The 8,401-nt window shown below is 66.2% G+C and overlaps 1 non-coding gene across 1 annotated transcript; it reads right to left on the bottom strand.

Annotated features, from left to right (window-relative positions):
* Positions 1–4,723: 4,723 nt before the first annotated feature.
* LOC142006315 (5S ribosomal RNA) lies at positions 4,724–4,842 on the bottom strand. Its single transcript, XR_012643419.1, has one exon. It is a non-coding gene; the product is annotated as a 5S ribosomal RNA (ribosomal RNA).
* Positions 4,843–8,401: the final 3,559 nt, after the last annotated feature.

Raw genomic sequence — 8,401 nt, 5'->3', positions numbered from 1 at the left:
CCCCCTAAACGTAACGATACGGCGGCGCCGCGGAGCCTCGGTTGGCCCCGGATAGCTGGCCCCCTCCCTCCGGGGAGGCCGGGCTCGGTGAGGAGAGCCATTCGCGTCGGGACCGGAGCGTGGGCAGAAGGGAACCGCCTCTCACCCGTTGCGCACCGCATGTTCGTGGGGAACCTGGTGCTAAATCATTCGTAGACGACCTGATTCTGGGTCAGGGTTTCGTGCGTAGCAGAGCAGCTACCTCGCTGCGATCTATTGAAAGTCAGCCTTCGACACAAGACTTTGTCTCTCGCTTTCCACCCCCAACCCTCTCCGGCGAGGGTCCAGGCGGGCAGGGCGACCCTCGCGGGAGGGTCCGGCCGCCGGAGGAGGCGGGCAGGGCGACCCTCGCGGGAGGGTCCGGCCGCCGGAGGAGGCGGGCAGGGTGACCCTCGCGGGAGGGTCCGGCCGCCTCCTTTCCTCTCCCTCCCCCGGGAACCGGGTTGACCTGGTGTCCGTTCCCAAAAGCGGGGTCCGGGAGGCCGGCCCTCTTCGCCGGGACGGCGTGCCGGGTGACCCTCGCGGGAGGGTCCGGCCGCCGGAGGAGGCGGGCAGGGTGACCCTCGCGGGAGGGTCCGGCCGCCGGTGGAGGCGGGCAGGGTGACCCTCGCGGGAGGGTCCGGCCGCCTCCTTTCCTCTCCCCCCCGGGAACCGGGTTGACCTGGTGTCCGTTCCCAAAAGCGGGGTCCGGGTGGCCGGCCCTCTTCGCTGGGACGGCGTGCCGGGTGACCCTCGCGGGAGGGTCCGGCGGGCAGGGTGACCCTCGCGGGAGGGTCCGGCCGCCGGTGGAGGCGGGCAGGGTGACCCTCGCGGGAGGGTCCGGCCGCCTCCTTTCCTCTCCCCCCCGGGAACCGGGTTGACCTGGTGTCCGTTCCCAAAAGCGGGGTCCGGGTGGCCGGCCCTCTTCGCTGGGACGGCGTGCCGGGTGACCCTCGCGGGAGGGTCCGGCGGGCAGGGTGACCCTCGCGGGAGGGTCCGGCCGCCGGTGGAGGCGGGCAGGGTGACCCTCGCGGGAGGGTCCGGCCGCCTCCTTTCCTCTCCCCCCCGGGAACCGGGTTGACCTGGTGTCCGTTCCCAAAAGCGGGGTCCGGGTGGCCGGCCCTCTTCGCTGGGACGGCGTGCCGGGTGACCCTCGCGGGAGGGTCCGGCGGGCAGGGTGACCCTCGCGGGAGGGTCCGGCCGCCGGTGGAGGCGGGCAGGGTGACCCTCGCGGGAGGGTCCGGCCGCCGGTGGAGGCGGGCAGGGTGACCCTCGCGGGAGGGTCCGGCCGCCTCCTTTCCTCTCCCCCCCGGGAAGCGGGTTGACCTGTTGACCTGGTGGCCGATTCCCTCCCCGGGCACCAGGTCAACCTCCGCTGCTTTCAGCGGGGGTTGACCTGGTGGCCGATTCCCTCCCCGGGCACCAGGTCAACCTCCGCTGCTTTCAGCGGGGGTTGACCTGGTGGCCGATTCGCTCCCCGGGCACCAGGTCAACCTCCGCTGCTTTCAGCGGGGGTTGACCTGGTGGCCGATTCCCTCCCCGGGCACCAGGTCAACCTCCGCTGCTTTCAGCGGGGGTTGACCTGGTGGCCGATTCCCTCCCCGGGCACCAGGTCAACCTCCGCTGCTTTCAGCGGGGGTTGACCTGGTGGCCGATTCGCTCCCCGGGCACCAGGTCAACCTCCGCTGCTTTCAGCGGGGGTTGACCTGGTGGCCGATTCCCTCCCCGGGCACCAGGTCAACCTCCGCTGCTTTCAGCGGGGGTTGACCTGGTGGCCGATTCCCTCCCCGGGCACCAGGTCAACCTCCGCTGCTTTCAGCGGGGGTTGACCTGGTGGCCGATTCGCTCCCCGGGCACCAGGTCAACCTCCGCTGCTTTCAGCGGGGGTTGACCTGGTGGCCGATTCCCTCCCCGGGCACCAGGTCAACCTCCGCTGCTTTCAGCGGGGGTTGACCTGGTGGCCGATTCCCTCCCCGGGCACCAGGTCAACCTCCGCTGCTTTCAGCGGGGGTTGACCTGGTGGCCGATTCGCTCCCCGGGCACCAGGTCAACCTCCGCTGCTTTCAGCGGGGGTTGACCTGGTGGCCCATTCGCTCCCCGGGCACCAGGTCAACCTCCGTTGCTTTCAGCGGGGGTTGACCTGGTGGCCGATTCGCTCCCCGGGCACCAGGTCAACCTCCGGTGCTTTCAGCGGGGGTTGACCTGGTGGCCGATTCCCTCCCCGGGCACCAGGTCAACCTCCGGTGCTTTCAGCGGGGGTTGACCTGGTGGCCGATTCCCTTCCCGGGCACCAGGTCAACCTCCGGTGCTTTCAGCGGGGGTTGACCTGGTGGCCGATTCCCTCCCCGGGCACCAGGTCAACCTCCGGTGCTTTCAGCGGGGGTTGACCTGGTGGCCGATTCGCTCCCCGGGCACCAGGTCAACCTCCGCTGCTTTCAGCGGGGGTTGACCTGGTGGCCCATTCGCTCCCCGGGCACCAGGTCAACCGCACCCTTTTTCGGCCGCCTTCGCCTCCAAATTTTTCCCCCCGTTTCCTTGCCCACTCCTCGGTCACTTCATACGCCCTCCCCCTTACATCCACCGTACGCAACACCTCCACCGGGCTTAATAGTCCACAACCGGGACCCAGGGCCTTCCCCGCTCTCAACAACCTCCACCCACGGTCCCCCTCCACCGGGCTTAATAGTCCACAACCGGGTCCCAGGGCCTTCCCCGCTCTCAACAACCTCCACCCACGGTCCCCCTCCACCGGGCTTAATAGTCCACAACCGAGACCCAGGGCCTTCCCCGCTCTCAACAACCTCCACCCACGGTCCCCCTCCACCGGGCTTAATAGTCCACAACCGGGTCCCAGGGCCTTCCCCGCTCTCAACAACCTCCACCCACGGTCCCCCTCCACCGGGCTTAATAGTCCACAACCGGGACCCAGGGCCTTCCCCGCTCTCAACAACCTCCACCCACGGTCCCCCTCCACCGGGCTTAATAGTCCACAACCGGGTCCCAGGGCCTTCCCCGCTCTCAACAACCTCCACCCACGGTCCCCCTCCACCGGGCTTAATAGTCCACAACCGAGACCCAGGGCCTTCCCCGCTCTCAACAACCTCCACCCACGGTCCCCCTCCACCGGGCTTAATAGTCCACAACCGGGTCCCAGGGCCTTCCCCGCTCTCAACAACCTCCACCCACGGTCCCCCTCCACCGGGCTTAATAGTCCACAACCGGGACCCAGGGCCTTCCCCGCTCTCAACAACCTCCACCCACGGTCCCCCTCCACCGGGCTTAATAGTCCACAACCGGGACCCAGGGCCTTCCCCGCTCTCAACAACCTCCACCCACGGTCCCCCTCCACCGGGCTTAATAGTCCACAACCGGGTCCCAGGGCCTTCCCCGCTCTCAACAACCTCCACCCACGGTCCCCCTCCACCGGGCTTAATAGTCCACAACCGGGACCCAGGGCCTTCCCCGCTCTCAACAACCTCCACCCACGGTCCCCCTCCACCGGGCTTAATAGTCCACAACCGGGTCCCAGGGCCTTCCCCGCTCTCAACAACCTCCACCCACGGTCCCCCTCCACCGGGCTTAATAGTCCACAACCGAGACCCAGGGCCTTCCCCGCTCTCAACAACCTCCACCCACGGTCCCCCTCCACCGGGCTTAATAGTCCACAACCGGGTCCCAGGGCCTTCCCCGCTCTCAACAACCTCCACCCACGGTCCCCCTCCACCGGGCTTAATAGTCCACAACCGGGACCCAGGGCCTTCCCCGCTCTCAACAACCTCCACCCACGGTCCCCCTCCACCGGGCTTAATAGTCCACAACCGAGACCCAGGGCCTTCCCCGCTCTCAACAACCTCCACCCACGGTCCCCCTCCACCGGGCTTAATAGTCCACAACCGGGACCCAGGGCCTTCCCCGCTCTCAACAACCTCCCCCCACGGTCCCCCTCCACCGGGCTTAATAGTCCACAACCGAGACCCAGGGCCTTCCCCGCTCTCAACAACCTCCACCCACGGTCCCCCTCCACCGGGCTTAATAGTCCACAACCGGGACCCAGGGCCTTCCCCGCTCTCAACAACCTCCACCCACGGTCCCCCTCCACCGGGCTTAATAGTCCACAACCGAGACCCAGGGCCTTCCCCGCTCTCAACAACCTCCACCCACGGTCCCCCTCCACCGGGCTTAATAGTCCACAACCGGGACCCAGGGCCTTCCCCGCTCTCAACAACCTCCCCCCACGGTCCCCCTCCACCGGGCTTAATAGTCCACAACCGAGACCCAGGGCCTTCCCCGCTCTCAACAACCTCCACCCACGGTCCCCCAAGACGCACGTTCCAAGCCTTAACCCTCAGACCATCCACCCCCCGGGCGGGACCCCACACCCACCTGACCCCAACTCACTCCCACCAAAAACACCACCACCGCCACCGCCTCAACGGCCTGCCCCACCCAGCACTCCCACACACACACCTGCCCCACCAACGCTCCACACACGCTTTCTTCCCTCTCCCCGACCCGACCCAAGCCATCGCACCGCACCGGGTGAGGGCCTAAGCTTCCTCGCCCGCCCCCCCGCCCCCGACACGCAGGCAGGCAGAGGGAAAGGCCTCAGCGCCCCCCAGGACCGTCGCGCCGCCTTGGCCTCACGGCTTCCCTGCTCCCGCACGGCAGACACACGCCCCGCTCTACCCCCGCTGGGGCCAAAAGCTGCCTACGGCACCTGGGATTCCCAGGCGGTCACCCATCCAGGTACTAGCCAGGCCCGGGACGGTTTACCTTCCGAGATCGGACGAGATCGGGGGCATTCGGTCCGGTATGGCCGTAGGCCCCCGCCTCCCCGGGCTTTAGCGTCAGCAGCCTGGCCTCAGTCAGCCGGGCCCAAACAATTAACCCGGAGGCCGGGCCGAGGGAAAACTTCCTCCGAGCCGGCCCAAGGGGAAGGGAGGACGAGGACGCCGGGCCCGGGAGGTGACAGGACGTGCACGTCAGACCCGGGAAGCTGTGCGCCCCGAGGTTAACCCCCGGGCCGGGGCGGGGAGAGAAAAATGTTCTAAGTCCGGTAGGGACAGCAGGTCAACCCCGGTCCGAGGCGGGGAGAGAAATTTTCCAAGTCCGGCAGGGACAGCAGGTCAACCCCGGCCGCCGTAGCAGAGGTTGACCTGGTGTCCGATTCGCTCCCCGGGCACCAGGTCAACCTCGGGCGCTTTAGCGGAGGTTGACCTGGTGTCCGATTCGCTCCCCGGGCACCAGGTCAACCTCGGGCGCCTTAGCAGAGGTTGACCTGGTGTCCGATTCGCTCCCCGGGCACCAGGTAAACCGTGGCCGCTTTCAGCGGAGGTTGACCTGGTGGCCGATCCCCTCCTCGGGCTCCAAGTCCGGCAGGGACAGCAGGTGAACCCCGGCCGCTTTAGCAGAGGTTGACCTGGTGTCCGATTCGCTCCCCGGGCACCAGGTAAACCGTGGCCGCTTTCAGCGGAGGTTGACCTGGTGGCCGATCCCCTCCTCGGGCTCCAAGTCCGGCAGGGACAGCAGGTCAACCCCGGCCGCTTTAGCAGAGGTTGACCTGGTGTCCGATTCGCTCCCCGGGCACCAGGTAAACCGTGGCCGCTTTCAGCGGAGGTTGACCTGGTGGCCGATCCCCTCCTCGGGCTCCAAGTCCGGCAGGGACAACAGGTCAACCCCGGTTCCGGGCGGGGAGAGAAAAATTTTCTAAGTCCGGCAGGGACAGCAGGTCAACCCCGGCCGCCGTAGCAGAGGTTGACCTGGTGTCCGATTCGCTCCCCGGGCACCAGGTCAACCTCGGGCGCCTTAGCAGAGGTTGACCTGGTGTCCGATTCGCTCCCCGGGCACCAGGTAAACCGTGGCCGCTTTCAGCGGAGGTTGACCTGGTGGCCGATCCCCTCCTCGGGCTCCAAGTCCGGCAGGGACAGCAGGTGAACCCCGGCCGCTTTAGCAGAGGTTGACCTGGTGTCCGATTCGCTCCCCGGGCACCAGGTAAACCGTGGCCGCTTTCAGCGGAGGTTGACCTGGTGGCCGATCCCCTCCTCGGGCTCCAAGTCCGGCACGGACAGCAGGTCAACCCCGGCCGCTTTAGCAGAGGTTGACCTGGTGTCCGATTCGCTCCCCGGGCACCAGGTAAACCGTGGCCGCTTTCAGCGGAGGTTGACCTGGTGGCCGATCCCCTCCTCGGGCTCCAAGTCCGGCAGGGACAGCAGGTCAACCCCGGCCGCTTTAGCAGAGGTTGACCTGGTGTCCGATTCGCTCCCCGGGCACCAGGTAAACCGTGGCCGCTTTCAGCGGAGGTTGACCTGGTGGCCGATCCCCTCCTCGGGCTCCAAGTCCGGCAGGGACAACAGGTCAACCCCGGTTCCGGGCGGGGAGAGAAAAATTTTCTAAGTCCGGCAGGGACAGCAGGTCAACCCCGGCCGCCGTAGCAGAGGTTGACCTGGTGTCCGATTCGCTCCCCGGGCACCAGGTCAACCTCGGGCGCCTTAGCAGAGGTTGACCTGGTGTCCGATTCGCTCCCCGGGCACCAGGTAAACCGTGGCCGCTTTCAGCGGAGGTTGACCTGGTGGCCGATCCCCTCCTCGGGCTCCAAGTCCGGCAGGGACAGCAGGTGAACCCCGGCCGCTTTAGCAGAGGTTGACCTGGTGTCCGATTCGCTCCCCGGGCACCAGGTAAACCGTGGCCGCTTTCAGCGGAGGTTGACCTGGTGGCCGATCCCCTCCTCGGGCTCCAAGTCCGGCACGGACAGCAGGTCAACCCCGGCCGCTTTAGCAGAGGTTGACCTGGTGTCCGATTCGCTCCCCGGGCACCAGGTAAACCGTGGCCGCTTTCAGCGGAGGTTGACCTGGTGGCCGATCCCCTCCTCGGGCTCCAAGTCCGGCAGGGACAGCAGGTCAACCCCGGCCGCTTCAGCTGAGGTTGACCTGGTGTCCGATTCGCTCCCCGGGCACCAGGTAAACCGTGGCCGCTTTCAGCGGAGGTTGACCTGGTGGCCGATCCCCTCCTGGGGCTCCAAGTCCGGCAGGGACAACAGGTCAACCCCGGTCCCAGGCGGGAGAGAAAAATTTTCTAAGTCCGGCAGGGACAACAGGTCAACCCCGGTTCCGAGCGGGAGAGAAAAATTTTCTAAGTCCGGCAGGGACAACAGGTCAACCCCGGTCCCAGGCGGCAGAGAAAAATTTTCTAAGTCCGGCAGGGACAACAGGTCAACCCCGGTCCCAGGCGGGAGAGAAAAAATTTCTAAGTCCGGCAGGGACAACAGGTCAACCCCGGTCCCAGGCTGGAGAGAAAAATTTTCTAAGTCCGGCAGGGACAGCAGGTCAACCCCGGCCGCTTTAGCAGAGGTTGACCTGGTGTCCGATTCGCTCCCCGGGCACCAGGTCAACCTCTGGCGCTTTAGCAGAGGTTGACCTGGTGTCAGATTCGCTCCCCGGGCACCAGGTCAACCTCGGTCGCTTTAGCAGAGGTTGACCTGGTGTCCGATTCGCTCCCCGGGCACCAGGTAAACCGTGGCCGCTTTCAGCGGAGGTTGACCTGGTGGCCGATCCCCTCCTGGGGCTCCAAGTCCGGCAGGGACAGCAGGTCAACCCCGGTCCCAGGCGGGGAGAGAAAAAATTTCTAAGTCCGGCAGGGACAACAGGTCAACCCCGGTCCCAGGCTGGAGAGAAAAATTTTCCAAGTCCGGCAGGGACAGCAGGTCAACCCCGGCCGCTTCAGCTGAGGTTGACCTGGTGTCCGATTCGCTCCCCGGGCACCAGGTAAACCGTGGCCGCTTTCAGCGGAGGTTTACCTGGTGGCCGATCCCCTCCTCGGGCTCCAAGTCCGGCAGGGACAACAGGTCAACCCCGGTCCCAGGCGGGAGAGAAAAATTTTCTAAGTCCGGCAGGGACAACAGGTCAACCCCGGTTCCGAGCGGGAGAGAAAAATTTTCTAAGTCCGGCAGGGACAACAGGTCAACCCCGGTCCCAGGCGGCAGAGAAAAAATTTCTAAGTCCGGCAGGGACAACAGGTCAACCCCGGTACCGGGCGGGAGAGAAAAAATTTCTAAGTCCGGCAGGGACAACAGGTCAACCCCGGTCCCAGGCGGCAGAGAAAAAATTTCTAAGTCCGGCAGGGACAACAGGTCAACCCCGGTCCCGGGCGGGAGAGAAAAATTTTCTAAGTCCGGCAGGGACAACAGGTCAACCCCGGTCCCAGGCGGCAGAGAAAAAATTTCTAAGTCCGGCAGGGACAACAGGTCAACCCCGGTCCCAGGCGGGAGAGAAAAATTTTCTAAGTCCGGCAGGGACAACAGGTCAACCCCGGTCCCAGGCGGCAGAGAAAAAATTTCTAAGTCCGGCAGGGACAACAGGTCAACCCCGGTACCGGGCGGGAGAGAAAA

Source organism: Carettochelys insculpta, unplaced genomic scaffold, assembly GCF_033958435.1.
Source record: "Carettochelys insculpta isolate YL-2023 unplaced genomic scaffold, ASM3395843v1 scaffold_0049, whole genome shotgun sequence".
Taxonomy (NCBI): domain Eukaryota; kingdom Metazoa; phylum Chordata; order Testudines; family Carettochelyidae; genus Carettochelys; species Carettochelys insculpta.
This window is presented reverse-complemented; position numbering and strand designations above follow the sequence as displayed.